This window comes from Colias philodice, chromosome 26 (genome assembly GCF_061535455.1).
Source record: "Colias philodice isolate Cphi_HAF_F1 chromosome 26, ilColPhil1 Martin Lab GWU primary, whole genome shotgun sequence".
In the NCBI taxonomy this organism is placed as follows: domain Eukaryota; kingdom Metazoa; phylum Arthropoda; class Insecta; order Lepidoptera; family Pieridae; genus Colias; species Colias philodice.
Window position 1 is genome coordinate 1,242,026 of NC_143111.1, and position 16,651 is coordinate 1,258,676.

General features: G+C 35.1%; 1 long non-coding RNA gene across 1 annotated transcript; it reads left to right on the plus strand.

The window, feature by feature from the left end:
- The first annotated feature begins 673 nt into the window (after positions 1 to 673).
- On the plus strand, positions 674 to 16,241 carry LOC149476746 (uncharacterized). The gene is made up of 2 exons (XR_016317708.1): positions 674 to 889; positions 15,885 to 16,241. It is a non-coding gene; the product is annotated as an uncharacterized LOC149476746 (long non-coding RNA).
- The last annotated feature ends 410 nt before the right edge of the window (positions 16,242 to 16,651 follow it).

Genomic DNA, 16,651 nt, shown 5'->3' on the forward strand with positions numbered 1-16,651 from the left:
TTTAATTAACAAACAAATATGCAATCGTGTCACCTGAGGGTGAGCGTAGCACCACCCCTGATATTTCATAAATTTAAGCTATCATTTATATAGCATGTATACTTTATATTAAAATACAATGATATCTATACTAATTGTTTGTGTGAACGCACTAATCTCAGGAACTACTGGTCCGATTTGAAAAATTCTTTCGATGTTAGATAGCCCATTTATTGGGAAGGCTATAGGTATGTACCACAAGCGAAGCCGGGGCGGACCGCTAGTGTGAAATATTTTCACATTTAACACACTTATAATTCTAACAAGATTTCAGTTTTTCAGTAGGAAAAGAATTACATTTGTCATCAACTCTACTATTGTTAGTATTTGTCGCTTTGATGCATAATTTAATTAACAGTCCCAAGGAATTCTAATAACCTTTCACACACAGGGTTACCAGTTTCGAATAAACTTAATTTGTAATAAAATTAGTTTCGATTATACTTTCATAGTGCTTAAAAAAATGGTCACTATTTTTCATAAGTTATAAGAGGAATCCGCCTTAATCGGCATCATACACAGTCGGAATTTTATATTTTCTCCCAAAATACTAAGGGGTGAAAATATTTACCCTCTAGAATTCCTTTAACGTCAATGCTAGGGGTTGTCGCGCCTGCGCGTTCGTCCCCCACGACAGAGGCTAGCGTTACGCCATCTTTTTCATTTATTCTGATATTCGGCATAATTCTACATTAGAATCGCGAATAAACGAACCGAATAAAAGTTTAAATAAAACTGTACGCTGTGATGTGATGTAAAATCGAACTATAGAACATTTTTAACGTTACTCCGTGTTATTACATAATATTTTTTTCTTCGGCCAAGACGTTTGGAGTTTTACAAGAATAAGGTAAGATACTAACTAAGAAACACAATAAGGTATAAATTAATTAGATTAAACTAGCGTACCATTAAAATGTAAAAGAATACTTGAAATATTTGTAAGAAAAGTTCTTGCGTACCAAAACATCGATTTTTAGTTAAAATCGTGTTTGTCTATGTTACGTAGAGTTGATGCGTAAAAGAAAAAAACATGGAGGTTTTATTATCAAGCACAAGGTATTAGAAACGAAGTAACCAAACAAATGTAATTAATGGGTACTTGAAAAACATACACTAGTTTACAATACAGGTAATATGAATAAATCTATCTAAGTTGTATGTTAGCAGTTAGATTCTGTAATTAAATTGTATCTAGAATAAAATTAATTAGGTTAAAATAATTATATTATTTAAAAATTGATGTAGTTCTAGTAAAGCTTCATGTATTAATTTAATTATACTTAGTATAATCACAGCAGCATAAGGACAAAAAATCGGAACCAATGGTTATAATTATTGTAAAATTGCTTACGATTTGGCTCTATTATTATTAAATTAGATTTTATTACAATAGAAAAAAACTAGTAGGATAATGGAGTATGTCGAATCAGACATTTGAATAGGTATTTTAAACTGCGATACTAATTGAAAACTTAACTAAAAAAAAAACGTTTTCTGAAAAGTCGGTCAAATATAAATAATTGTTCAACCCTATAAATACAATAAGTACTAAACAGCTCTCGTTTGTTAAATTCTTCATTATTCTATGATAGACTCTATAGTAGCTCTATATTTTAATTTGAATGCATACATTTTATAGAGTAACCACGGAAATGATAAGCCAATTTTGATAAAATATTGTGTGCGTTAATTGGTATAAATAATTCGATTAACGTGGTAGTTTTTTATTTTATCTTTATAAAATTAATAAATCAATTCGGATTAAAATTCAGAACAATGTGAGAAATTCATGAGGCAGTATGGCCAGTATGATGATTTCGATAGACTAGCCGTCTACCAGTATGTACAAAAATTAGTGTTGGTAGGTTCTGTTCAGGTTAAAATGTCAAATAGATAATCATGTATTGAAATTATCAGTGACTAGCTGTGCCCCGCGGTTTTACCCGCATTGCTCCGCTTCTGTTGGTCTTAGCGTGATGATAATAGCATATAGCCTTCCTCGATAAATGGGCTATCTAAGAGTTCTAACACCGAAATAATTGAAATTGATATTTTTTGGTTTTATGGCATTCAAATGCTTTATAAATATAAATCTATAAAGAATAGAAAAAATTAGATCACTTTTACTATTCTTTATAAATTTATACCGAAATAATTTTTCAAATTGGACCAGTAGTCCTGAGATTAGCGCGTTCAAACAAACAAACTCTTCAGCTTTATAATATTAGTATAGATTAGTGAAACGCATTATCGTTTTTGCATAATATTCTTAACTTTCATGACTTCAAAGTAACAATACTCACACATACAGCTACCTGCTACGGATGCCTTAGTCCAATATGCTGAATCGAAATTTCAGACAATTTTTCAGGAATCAAGGAAGGAAGTATAGAAATGAGATCTTATATATTATTTCAAGTTTTATTTTAATTGCATAAAGTAATAATAAAATTATTTACTACCATTTATATTTTCTTCCTGTTAATTTTGTTACTCAGGTGAGCGTGACCAACTGATGTTGAAGCTCCCACATACATACCTTGATACCCCGTCCTCGCCTGCAAGGTCACTGAATGTCTGATATATAGTCCCGAGATTGTGCTAAAACATTCTTAAATTATTTACTTTCTCACGATATCCAAGGTACGAGCTTTTTATTTTTGGTTTTCGAAAGTCTGTTTAAAACCAATTGAATAATTTTTATATCCTGATCCTTGTTTATGTAAAACAAGCTTTCCGCCCGCGGCTTCACCCGCTTTGCCTAAAACTTAACAAATTTTATACTAAAACCTAACTAGAGAACCAATCTATCTATTAAAAAATCCGCATCAATCCAATCCAATAAATCCGTTGCGTAGTTTTAAAGATCTGCAAACATAGGGACATCCGGACAGTGGGAGCGACTATGTCTATATGTACATAATATATTGTACTACTTATGTAGTGACACTGGGATATGGATATTGGGTACATTATAATATTACACCATCCATTAGAAAAAACAGAATGGAAATCATCGCAGTAATTTTTGAGTTCATCGCGATCAGTCGGACCGTCTTCTTTTTGTCTATGGAAACATGATTTAAAATTCGTCCGCTTTTATGACAATTAATTTTAATTTTTTTTTAATAAATCAGCGGTTAAATACAATAGAATTTTGAAATGAATAACAGAAAATTAAATTAATTCAAGACCAAAGACAATTTTATTAATCTCTTATTTCGAATCCTTGATACCTTATTTCTAAACTTATCACAATGATATAAACTTTCGTAGAAAATATAAATCTTCTAAGCCTGGAGTTGTATGTTTTTAGTACCAATTATTTGGCAACTCTCTATCTCAAGGCAGACGCGGAGGTGGTTTGTCTTCCTTTCTCCAGATAGCTTACTTTAAGGTATTAGACAGCGTTCTCTTTCATTCTGATATCCAAGATACAGGCAATAGCCTAGTTTGGATCTCACTGTACTCTGTAAACTAATCCTACTGTTATGATCTCATTATTATCAATGTAATGTTAAAATGTTTTTTGTTAATAAAGATTTTTAATTTTAATTTTTTTTTATCTTCTAAATTAACGTAGATACTAAATATCTTCAATCCAGCTTTTGTAAGGGAAATTAATATCATTCCTCAAATAGATTGTTCAATAATTCAATGGGAAATCAAAAGGTCTAATTGAAACAATATCAGAACCAATCGATGTTTCACTAATTGCGTATTTCTGAACTGAAGGATTTGATTGTTCAGTGTAGGTACTGATTATTACCAGCTTTTGGATTTGTGGGATGGTAATTCCATACTTAATATTATAAAGCTGAAGAGTTTGTTTGTTTGAACTACTGGTCCGATTTAAAAAATAAATAAAAAGTTTTCATACTTACTTGCTACATAAAACCTGTTTTCAATTTTTGTAAATTAATGTAAGTACCTAATTTGATCAAAAACAAGCAATATACGAAGGCTTCTTTCTTACGTTATTTTGTACTGTATCTATGGTATAACTAACAGGGTAGGTATTTTTTAATTTATTTATTTACTAGCTAACCGCCCGCGTCTTCGCCCGCTTTGTCTAAAACCTAATAAATTATATACTAAAACCTTCCTCTTGAATCACTCGTTCTATTAAAAAAACACATCAAAATCCGTTGCGTAGTTTTAAAGATTTAAGCATACATAGGGATATAGGGACAGAGAAAGCGACTTTGTTTTATACTATGTAGTGATTTACATCACATAGAACTTACCTACATATCTTTCATTCTTATCATTACAGGATTCTAACCTAATTCGACAGTGTTCTTTTATAAATTAACAAAAACAAACTATGTATGTATTTTTATAAGTATATTATATGTGTATTTGTGAAATATGTATTATTAATAGTAATTAATATAATATATTTTATATTGTTATAGCACTGATATACACCACTAGTTTTTAATCAGTACAAAAACTTTAAGGACATATTAGCGAATACATTATTATCATATGTATGATGTAAGAATTACATAATATCGATAAATAGCAAAGATATAACCATTTGTTTATTTAAGAAAGTCTCACTAAAATCATAGACACATTCAGGGCCGAGCCGCCCCTGTGTGCGAAGTGTGCGGCGCACACAGGCGCCAAGACAATAGGGGCGCCGCGCCGCCACTGCCACCAAAATTATTTTTGTTACCTATATGATTGTTTTTTGTAGTGGAGTATCGACAAGTAAGTAGGTACAATAGGCGCAACATAGGCCTTGTAAACAACAAAACATCTATAACGCTTATTGAACAAGTCTCTCAATATTTAATGTTTATTATTATTCACGTTTATGGTTTCATTTTACGTTTAGGGTTTTAGTTTACATTCCTTACGAGCTCAACGTTAAAACGGCGGCAGTTCTTTGAACAAGAGAAAAAGTACTAGTAATAATTTATATGTATTTTAAACCGTAGAGGCGCCGAGTTTGTATGAGTATGAAATTAGTCCACTCATTTCGTCCGAAAAAAAAGGCAAATAAAAGAAAGTGAATTTGCGCATCTATTTTTTTGATATGTTGTAACTTGTAGGGGATACCTAGAAAAGCTTAACTTGAGTTTTTCGACCAAGATTTCCTATGAGCTTTCGTCGCCATCTTGAAAAAAGGGGTAAAATTGGTTTTTTGGCAATAACTCGGCTATCCGATGAAATTCGGAAATCACTTATAAGACACTTTTTGTTCCTTTTTTAATGCTCTACAATTAAGTCCTGACCATTTTTACTGTATCGTGCATAGTTATCGAGATTATAAAACCTGGCATCCGTTTTGACGAGTGTGTTTGCATTTTTTCAATTACAAAATTTTCTTGAAACCATTTTTCATTCATTTTACCGTGTGTTGTACTTTTTTTCGCTCAATTGTACAGTTCAACTTTTTTTTTACTGCACAAACAAATTATTTGTTTAAAAAATATACTTAAGTGTGATCTTTAATTTGTTCTAAAGTCTGGTCTATGTACTTATTTTTTATCCCATCAATTTCCTAAACAATTTCCCATTCGATTCGCCATGCGAATACAACCGAGCGAGCAGCTCGCTCGACGGTGAGCGTGAATTCACCGACTCTGCGGCGCGCTAGAGATCGTAATTTTTGTCCAACTAAAAAACTCCAAAAAGAAAATTGTAGGTCTGAATATTCTCTACAAGTTCGAATTCTACGATTTTTTAAATACATGTATATGTATTAGATACATATTATACATAATGTAGGTATATGTATTATGTCCTAAACAAAAAAAAGCAAAAAACTAAAAATGTGTCCTGAATTTTTGAAGTGAAACTTCTTTATCGGGGTTGGAAAAAAATTGAGTGTAACATTTTTTCGTTACGCGTGACTTTTTCCGTTACGCGCCATCTTTTTCTTATCCCTACCACGCGTGATTCGACGTATTTCTGTAAAGTTGCATATAGTAAATTATTTTTTGAAAAATAAGGTCATAAAGAAGTTTCACTTCGTACGTGTGTACACTAGTACACGCACACATTTTTTTTACTTTATCGATCAATATCTAGATAACGATGCATGATACGGGAAAAATGGTCTAGACTTAATTGTAGAGCATAAAAAAAGGAACGAAATTCCGAATTTCATCGGATAGCCGAGTTATTGCCGAAAAACAAATTTTACACCTTTTTTTTAAGATGGCGGCGAAAGCTCATAGGAAATCTTGGTCGAAAAACTCAAGTTAAGCTTTTCTGGGTATCCCTACAATATATCAAAAAATTAGATGCGCAAATTCACTTTTTTTTTAAATGTATATAATGAGTGGACTAATTATGAATGAGTGAGTTTCTGAACGCAACCCGATGCGATGCGTGCGACGCAAGCGGGGCCCGGGGGGTGGGGTCATGGGTATTCCCCGATTTTAACGAACGAGATAGCTAAGGCAAAACAAAACAAATGAACAATCATTTGATTGTAAGTGTGTGTGTGTAAGGTGCGCATTGAATTTTTATAAAAAAAGAGGCGCTTCATAGGTTTCGCACACAGGCGCTGCCGGGGGTCGGCGCGGCCCTGGACACATTGCAGAGTTCATTGACTTATTCGTTGATAGTATTACCTAACCTTGGACAATAAAATGAAACAAGACATGTAGGTAGTTACTAACTTTATTTAGTTTAATTCCTAAATTCAAATCTCCCCTTCATAGGTACTTCATCCAGGCTTAGGACCGGCATAATTACTTTTTACAATAAATTAAATAGGTACGTAGGTATGTAATTACAAAACAAACAATATCAAAATAAAATAAGCTATTCTGTATTGAAAGAAAAAACGATTTTGGCGTATTTAAGAAGTTAGAATCAGCTCTATTTACAATACCTAATCTGTATTGAAAGAAAAAACGATTTTGGCGTATTTAAGAAGTTAGAATCAGCTGTTTTTACAATACCTAATCTGTAATGAAAGAAAAAACGAAATCAGCTGGTATTTACAATAATCTTAACTAACCTTACAAGTATTTCAATTGTCCTTCAAAATGTCCACCACTATTGTCAATACACAGACGTGAACATTGTTTTTTAACGAGAGAAGTACCTACGTTTTTTTGTCTTTTCACTTCATCCAATATGCGCTGTTTTAATTGTTCGACACTAACCGGCTCACTTTTGTTCACTTAATTTCACTCCACAAAAAGAGGTCCAAGGGTGTGAGATCAGGTGAGCGAGGAGCCCAAGCTGCAGGCCCGCCTCGACCGATCCACTGACTTCCAAACTCCGCTGTGAGAAATTCATGAACCGCAGCGTTATTCGACATTCGTACTACGTCGAGGATCCTCTTCAAAATAGTACACGAAAACATTTTGTGACAACGTCTGCTGGTAAGCATTTACCACGGACCACGGTTCGTACATTTGGCGATCGAGCGTTCGGGACTCGGGTACTTCTTATCTGTACATACGTACTGCTGCACTCGCATTTTCTCCACTCAAAAAGAACGCACGAAGCATAAGTACATTTACATAATCCCGTGATGTGAATTGATATGACATCGTACCGGGAAGAACGTAAACAAACGCGACGAAAAAAAGCAAGTTTTCACTTCCGCTAACAATTTGGCACTGTTTGTCGCGTTGGGGCGGGGGGCCGTTGGGGTGCGACGCGGGCGCAGGCCGCAGAGGGAAAGGGGGTGGCGGGGTGAGGAATGGGCGAATGGCGAGCTTGGACGCGAGTTTGCCGGAATTTATCAATGGATCTGTGCGACGGACATACTCGAAATCGTACGCTAGAAAATTACAACACAATACCTAGTGTGGGTCATTGATTAAATTTAGGTTTAACAATTTTTACATATTTATGTGGACAATTTTGGGACATTTCTGTTTGTTAGTGTTTTTAATTATTTCTTACACAAGTATGATTGGTTAAAGATACTTAACACCCTGTAAATTTTTTTGTACTGATTAAAAACTAGTGGTGTATAACTAAGTATGTATTACTTATTCATATTCTTATTATTTATTTTGTGCCATCGCGTTCTCGTTCAACATTCCGTGCCAACAGGGTTGCCTGGAAGAGATTGCTTTTAAGCAATAAGGCCGCCTTTTTGTATGTATGTGCCTTTATGTTTCTTTTTTTAATTATTGTATTTTGTTTTTCCATGCTTGGTGTATATGTACAATAAAGTATCAAATAAATAAATAAATAAATAAATGATTCAAATTAAAAATAATACTACTTAACAATTATAATCTTAATTACTAAAATTAACATTTTTCCCGATAACATAGAATATATAAGAGCACCTTTGAAAAATCACTCAAAGTACAAGAGAACACATTTATTTTATTGTGAACGGAATGCACAAAATATGTATAAAACAAAGTCACTTTCTCTGTCCCTATGTCCCTATGTATGCTTAAATCTTTAAAACTACGCAACGGATTTTGATGCGATTTTTTAATAGATAGAGTGATTCAAGAGGAAGGTTATAAAATTTATTATGTTTTAGACAAAGCGGGCGAAGCCGCGGGCGGAAAGCTAGTAACTTATAATATAAAAAGTCTTATATGGTAGTTAATGATACCTATTCAAAGATAAAATCAGATATAGAGGGGACGGGACACATGGGGTGCGTAATTATGTTTATACAAAAATCATATCATTACCTCCATTGTTACTTGATCAACCTTAATTCGACCGTCTACGGCCTATATAAAAGAAAAAAAATATCATTATTCATATATTAACATCTTAATGATACTTTCATACATGTTTGTCAAATATGTTATAACTATATATAAAAAAATGAAACCCGTTTCGCATTGTCACGGCATCACGCGTGAACGGCTGAACCGATTTCGATAATTCTTTTTTTATTATATTCCTTGAAGTACGAGGTTGGTAGAAAACTTAAATATGTACCACGGGCGAAGCCGGAGCGGACCGCTAGTATCTAATAAAATAGCTGAATTTATAAACATTCTAATATAAGCCTCAAATTATAAAAGGATCCAGATATTACAACGTTATAAAAATAAAATGTCGGCACCTGTCGCACAAAATGAACTCCCGCTCAATATTTTTATACTCAATTAATTGGCTTCTTTATGCAAAGTACCAATTTACATATTTTCAGGGTTCGAATAAATTCGGTCCGTGTTTTTTGCTTTATTTTCTTGTGTAGGGCATGCAGAACCGAGTCCGGTTCCAAGTTTCTGAAACCCGGTTCCAAATCGAGCTCAGAACCGGGTAGAACCGGGTTACCCGGTTCTTTTATAATACCTCGGAAAAAAATACGAAATTAAACAAAAGTAACTGTAAAAGTACCTGATGGGCCTTTTATTTAACGCGGCTTGTGTCTTATTTTATTAAATTAATAAAGAAACAAAATTTCAATACTTCTCTTTATTTATCAGTCTTATAAAAGTACCTTGTAATCATTATATCACATATAAACTTAAACCTTATTCATTGACTACAAACTGTAAAGCAAAAAACCGGCCAAGTGCGAGTCGGACTTGCGCTCCGAGGGCTCCGAACAAACCTATTTTTTATAATGTTGTAACTTTAAAAATTTATGTTTCTAGCAATTTTTCCTTTATCTGTGTTACAAGACGTTACTTTTACCAAATTTAAAGGATCTGTGTTCATGAGAAGTACCCTGTAGGTTTTGAGTCCCATGCGAATGTCGAAATTTGCGAAAATTTTCAGCATTTAGGGCTGCATCTTTTGATGCGTTGGCTTGTGAGTTTGAGTTTGGTTGTTTGTCTCACAGCATCAAGGGACCGAAGAATTGAGTATTCGATATAAATTTCAAGTTAATACCAAAAACAAAAACATGACTGGATCATTATATTATGAAACAGTAAAATCAACAGCTTTTCAAATTCACAAAAAATCTAATAAAAATATTTCTGTAGCTTAATTTTTGTCATTTTCGAAGCTTATTTTTTTTGGTAATACAACCGTAGTAAACTTATTGCATCTAATGCTGGCCATACACCATATACTTTCTATCGTCCAATCGGCATGACGCTGCAGCTTGATCCAATCTGCAGTTTGTCCATAGAGACCATCACACACACAACGTTTGAAGTGTCCAATCGGCAGCAACGTTCAGTTGAAGCCATGGCGTCACCGGTGACAGACGACGATGTTTTAGCCGTTTTGGGCGTTTTATTCGTAAAAATGAAACAAAAAAAGGATTATATGCCGGGAAGATTGTTGTTATATGTATATATATACCTATTTAATGAGAAGTACCCAATGTGTTAAGTAATCTGGTACATACTTCATCTATCTCCCAAACAAATCTTATCCAAATCCGTAACCGTTGACATCTAAACATCCATATACTTTCATATTTATCGACCAAGCGAGCGAAGCGCCTATGCTTCAGCTTGGACGAAAAATCTTGATCAGACTGAAGTGACGATCGCATACCGCCATACACGGTCCAATTGACATGATCCAATCGCCATGATCAAGCCAAAAGAATCGAAATTCGATTGTTCCGTCAAGTATAACTATCATGCCAAATAATGCCAATCCACTCCCACACATGGTCAGTTCTAACTGATCCAATCGGTAGCGTCATGCCGAATGGACGATAGGAAGTATGGTGTATGGCCACCATAAGGTTAGACAACCAATCAAAGCCACGCTTGAGGCGTGGCACGAAAAATCGCGATGCACGTGAGTCTGACGTTGCCAGATAGAATAAATTTGTTAAAATAATGCAGCAAAATATAAATAATACTTTATATTTTAATATTTTGGTCGGAACCGGGAGAACCGGGTTTCATACTATTCAGACCCGGTTCTCGAGATTATCAAAAAACCCGGGTTTACCCGGGTTTTTCGGAACCGGGTAAACCCGGGTGCATGCCCTATTCTTGTGCAATTGCAATCAGGGAATAATTTGTTAGTTTTGCTGTAAATTTTAAAAAACTTAATTTTAAGTACCTAGGTCTTATGAACTGCTGCTCTGATCTCACCCTGAAAATGGAATAAAATATATTAAACTAGCTTTCCGCCCGCGGTTTCGCTCGCTTTGTCTAAAACATAATAAATTATATACTAAAACCTTCCTCTTGAATCACTCTATCTATTAAAAAAACCGCATCAAAATCCGTTTCGTAGTTTTAAAGATTTAAGCATACATAGGGACAGAGAAAGCGACTTTGTTTTATACTATGTAGTGATGTGCCATATCTGCTCATTAAAGATTATTTTTTTAAGAGTAAATAATATTCAAAATCGAAAAGTTATCGATTTAAATTGGACACAAAGAGCAAAACTTAATCTTTCCACAATTTATAATGCCTCCCAAAGCGGTCCAGAAATGAGATAACGTCCAAGGATCTACGAGAGAAAATGGCCATGATCTACGAGACAAAATGGCCATTTAAATCTATTAGAAAAGGAACAAATTCGACTGATTTTTTTCGTCATCAACCGCTAATTCACAATATATATTATACTAATACATATTATAAAGCTGAAGAGTTTGTTTGTTTGAACGCGCTAATCTCAGGAACTACGGGTCCGATTTGAAAAATTATTTTGGTGTTAGAAAGCCCATTTATCAAGGAAGGCTATAGGCTATATAATATCATCACGCTAAGACCAACAGCAGCACAGCCAGTATGGTTAATAAGCAGGTCCACTGAGCCTATTTTTGAAAGGGTAATGTATAGTCTACAATACCATAAATATTTGGAAGCTACCAACACACTTTAACAAACGATACACAGAGACTAAAATAGTCTTACAATACACCAATTAATTAGATTCTAGCTTCATTCAGTATTTAACTGTAGTGCGGCAAAGAGCCGTATACGTCTCAGAGAGTAATTACGCGGTTTTCCCTAAGTAACGATTTTAATTGTAAACTTTCTGCACAATACAGGAGTGGGCGAAGTTATTGGTTGTGTTATATATTAATTGCAAATGAATCTGTGATTCTTGTTGAACTGTTTTATTGTAAATGCTGTATATAAGCTTACTCAATAAAAATGGGAATGCAATGGTTAACAATGAGTGCAATAATGATTTGAAGAGAAGATTAATAAATCGGAAAAAAAAATTATGAAAAAGGAATTCGTATCTAATTATATTATCATGATTAATTTAGTTTTAACAAGCTTTTCACCCGCGGCTTCACCCGCTTTATTATTCCCCATCAAAATCGGTTGTTTAATTTTGAAGACCTAAGCATATAGACACCCAGATGACGGAAAGCGAATTTATGTAGTGATTCTCAAGCCTCACAATTTAGAATCATATGATGTATCTCAAATGTTTAAATACTAATAGATTAAAAGAAGAATTAAATGAAAATCGTTCTTAACCATAAAGAAAATTGATCAGTGGAATGGACTTTAAGTGCCTCATCACACAACAAAGAGATAAGAACTTTCACAGAGGGTGGTCTTCAGAAACATCCAAAACTGATAATGCTGTTTGTTGAAGTGAAACTCCTTGAGGCGCGTTGAAAGTAAAATTTCAAGGTCACGTTATGGAATAAGGCGACGATGTTGGTATGTTTGCATCTTGGCAAAGAAGTTTCACTTCTGACACGTGTGCTCGGCACACACGCTCTTTTTTTGTTTGTTATTCCTTCGCACAAAAACTGCTGAACCTATTTTCAAGAGATTTGGCGCAACATAGAGGGTAACTTGAATACATGGAATAGTTTTTATCCCGAAAATCCGCGGAAACGGGAACTATGCGGGTTTTTTTAAATACGCAGGTGAACCTGCGGGCGAAAAGCTAGTATAATATAAAAACAACGATATATTATGCACTGTACACAATACGTAAGATAAAGCCCACTGCGTTTTAAAATATTGATCACTAGCTTTCCGCCCGCGGCTTCGCCTGCGCAGGCAAAGAAAAACCGGCATAGTTCCAGTTCCCGTGGGATTTCCGGGATAAAACCTATCCTATGTCCCGGGGTAAAAAGTAGCCTATGTCCTTTCCCGGTATCAAAATATCTCTATACTAAATTTTATGCAAATTGGTTCAGTAGTTAAGGCGTGATTGAGTAACAGACAGACAGACAGAGTTACTTTCGCATTTATAATATTAGTATGGATTAGACCACTAAAACAGCAATTATCGCCCACCCCACATAAACTACTCATGTAAGAGACGTCGACCATTTGTCTGACAAAATAGATTATAGGCTGAATGCATTGTTTGGAGAGCTATGTTTTTCCTTACGACGTCATTTTCTCACCTTGGGGTCACGACCCTTGCGTTGAAATTGTTTTGGTAGGTTGCTATAAAAGACATGCTTTATAAAATAAAGGTTAATAATTATAAAATCTTATATATGTTATAGGCAAACTCCGAAGCTCCGGCGCTCCTAGGTTGGACTGGTCAATCCTCAGGTCAGACTGAATGACTTAGTCAAAGCCCAAACAAATGTAAATTTTCGGCCTTTGACTAAACAATTTTCGTCAAACCTGGGAGAGACTAATTTGGTCAGGCAAACGTCAAAACACAATTTTATTAAATCGGGGTTTGACGAGTCAAACTCCGATATAGGTATGAAGTGTCTTATCTTCGTATATTTGGAAGCATTTTATCATTTAAGCAGCTTTCAAGTCTTAAGAACCGCTTAACTTTGCCAGTTCTGACACCTGATTGGTCAGCTTACGTGATTTTCACTTTTATATTTGAGATGCTTTGAGAGAATGCCGTGTGGCATTAGGCCCGCCTTTTGTACGATGTGCAATAAAGTATAAAATAAATAAATAAATGCTTTGGAATAAAGGGAGGTTAGTTTGTATAAGATTAAGTATAAAAAAATAACATTTTTAAAATTTTGATGTTTATTGTTTTAATAATTTCTTAAGTAAGTAATTAAAATGAAAAATTAATCATTTTTCTGACATGGTGAGGCATTAACTTTAATGTTAATTGTTTTAATAATTTCTTAGGTAATTATAGTGACATATTAATCATTTTTCTGACATGGTGAGGCATTAATGTCAATTGTTTTAATAATTTCTTAGGTAATTTAAATGAAAAATTAATCTTTATTCTGGCATGGTGAGGCATTATGACATTTAGAATTGCACAATACATTAGACCTTTTACATTTGCATAATTTTGAAGAGCATTTTTTATTGCAGTGGCATTTTATAAAGCCTTGGCCACCAAATTTTGAATCCTTTGCACTGATTTCTCTAAGAGACAGCCGAACGTCAGGCACATCTTCGATCTTACGAAATTTTTCAACGTTTGACCGAGAATTGCAGTCGCTTCTAGGATTGACTAGGCCAAAACCGAAACAGAATAATTTACTTTCGACGTTTGACTGAAAAGTTAGGAGCTCCTGGGTTTGACTAAAAATACTTCAGGCAAAGGGCGAAATTGAAATGTATTTCGGGGATTGCCTGATGGCTTTGGCCAAACCTAGGATAAACCAGTCCTTCCGCGATGAGACTGTGTATCGGACTTTGACTATAACATATATATACTTCTCGTGTCACAATGTTAGTCTGCATACTCCTCCGAAACGGGTGGACCGATTCTCATGAAATTTTCTGTGCATATCGGATAAGTCTGAGAATCGGCCAACATCTATTTTTCATATGTACCACGGGCGAAGCCGGGGCGGACCGCTAGTTTAAATATAAAGAACTATTTACAAAATATTTGCTAAGTTATTATTTAATGAATATTGTTTAATCGAATTAATTTTAACTTTAATGTAATAGTAAGCAGTTGTATAGGTTGATAATACGATACGTTTATTACTTATACTAGCTGTTCCCCGCGGTTTCACCCGATTTGATCTGCTCCTGTTGGTCTTAGCGTGATGATATATAGCCTCAAACAAACAAAAAATTCTTCAGCTTTATAATATTAGTAAAGATTAATTTTTTGCGTGTGGTTTGATTGTTAAAGTGGTTGAGAACCGATGTCTCAATATAATTGTTATTATATTGTGATCAAAATTAGCATGTATGTACATATTTTTTGCGGCCTGTAGAACTGCCGATTTTAAATTATTTCACAAATAAAATAAATTTGATTAATTGAAATAACCTTTATCGTACATGATATTACGTAATTCCTAATAATTGTAATAACTTCGATTTATATAAGCAAAAACTAATAGGTACATGAAAAGTAATTGAATAATTGGCAACCTACTTCTTTTAAGTCGGATAATATTAATGGCTTTGAAGTGGCCTTGTATTATAAAGAATTAAACATAAAAGTATTCGTCGAACTAGGTAAGTGAAGTTTATTTCATCCGTATCAGGAATTTGAGTCACTTCTGAATGACTAGTTCAGTAATGGTAGAATTCTTCGAAAGAGACCTTGCCAGTTACCGCGAACGGTATTGTAAAGGTAATTTTAATTATGTGTAGGTGAACTATGTTCCTGAAAGTTGGTTAAGTATTACAAATATATGCGAAAGTAACTCTGTCCGTCTGTAACGCTTTTATGCCAAACTGGGAACCCCAAAGATACCTACATCATTTTAATATTAGCGTCAAAATAGCTTCGCCCGCCCGCGGCGCCCGCGGCTTCACCCGCGTTTTAAAGAAAATCCCGCATAGTTCCCGTTCCCGTGGAATACCGAGATAAAACCTATATGTGTTAATCCAAGTTACCCTCTATATGTGCGCAAAATTTCATTGTTATCGGTTGAGTAGTATTAGCGTGAAAGAGTAACAAACATACACACACACATCCATCCTCACAAACTTTTGCATTTATAATATTAGTAGGAAGTAGGATAATAGGAAGTAGGATTTAGAAAAGAAGCGCCTTTAGGTACCTATCGAATACGTCATCAACAATCACAAGATATCAGAGATTAAGATGAGTTAATGTTGCAGCGTGCACGGCATGGACGTGGCGGGTGGCTAGGGCATGCTCTGCGGCGCCATCTGGTCGGCCGCGCCGGTGAGCCTGCGCGGGCTGGCGCCCTCCCTGCCGCCCGCGCCCCGTCTCCTCGCCGCGCTCGTCATGCACGCACTGCATGATGACGAGACTAGCTTCCTAGGTACGTGGTATCAACCGGCCCTTCCGGCCTCCTCCCCTCAAGCGACAGCCCAAGCCGAGGTTCGTGATCCCCTTCAAGGGGCGCGCCCTTGCGCATGTCGCTATCAGGGTGTACCTTCAGTTCACCCACGCGTTCGCGTTAAGATGTAAACACCATACAAAAAAAGAAAACTAGGTACGTGGTCAGTAGGTCAGAAACGCAGCAGGCACGGCATGGACGTAGCGGGTGGCTACTCAGGCTAGGGCTTGTTCTGCGGCGCCATCTGAATAAGTAAGTAAGAAGTTTTTAACTAACAGTTTCCTTAGGTAGCAGTGCTGAAATGGACTTGACTTGGATGGCCGTTTGGTAAGCTAGCTCAGAAAACGGCCATCCAAGTCAGGTCCTCAAGGTCATCAAGGTCATACTTCTGATTAAAAAAAAAATAATAACTACCAAAACACACCCAAAAATAATATAACTAGCTGACCTAGCAAACGGAACTTTGCCCTATCACTGACGGGTAGGTATACAAATAATTTACGGCCTATCAAATTAACACAAAAAGTTCCTCAAATCGGCCAACCATTTCAGAATGTTTTGTTACACAATGTGGCACGAGAA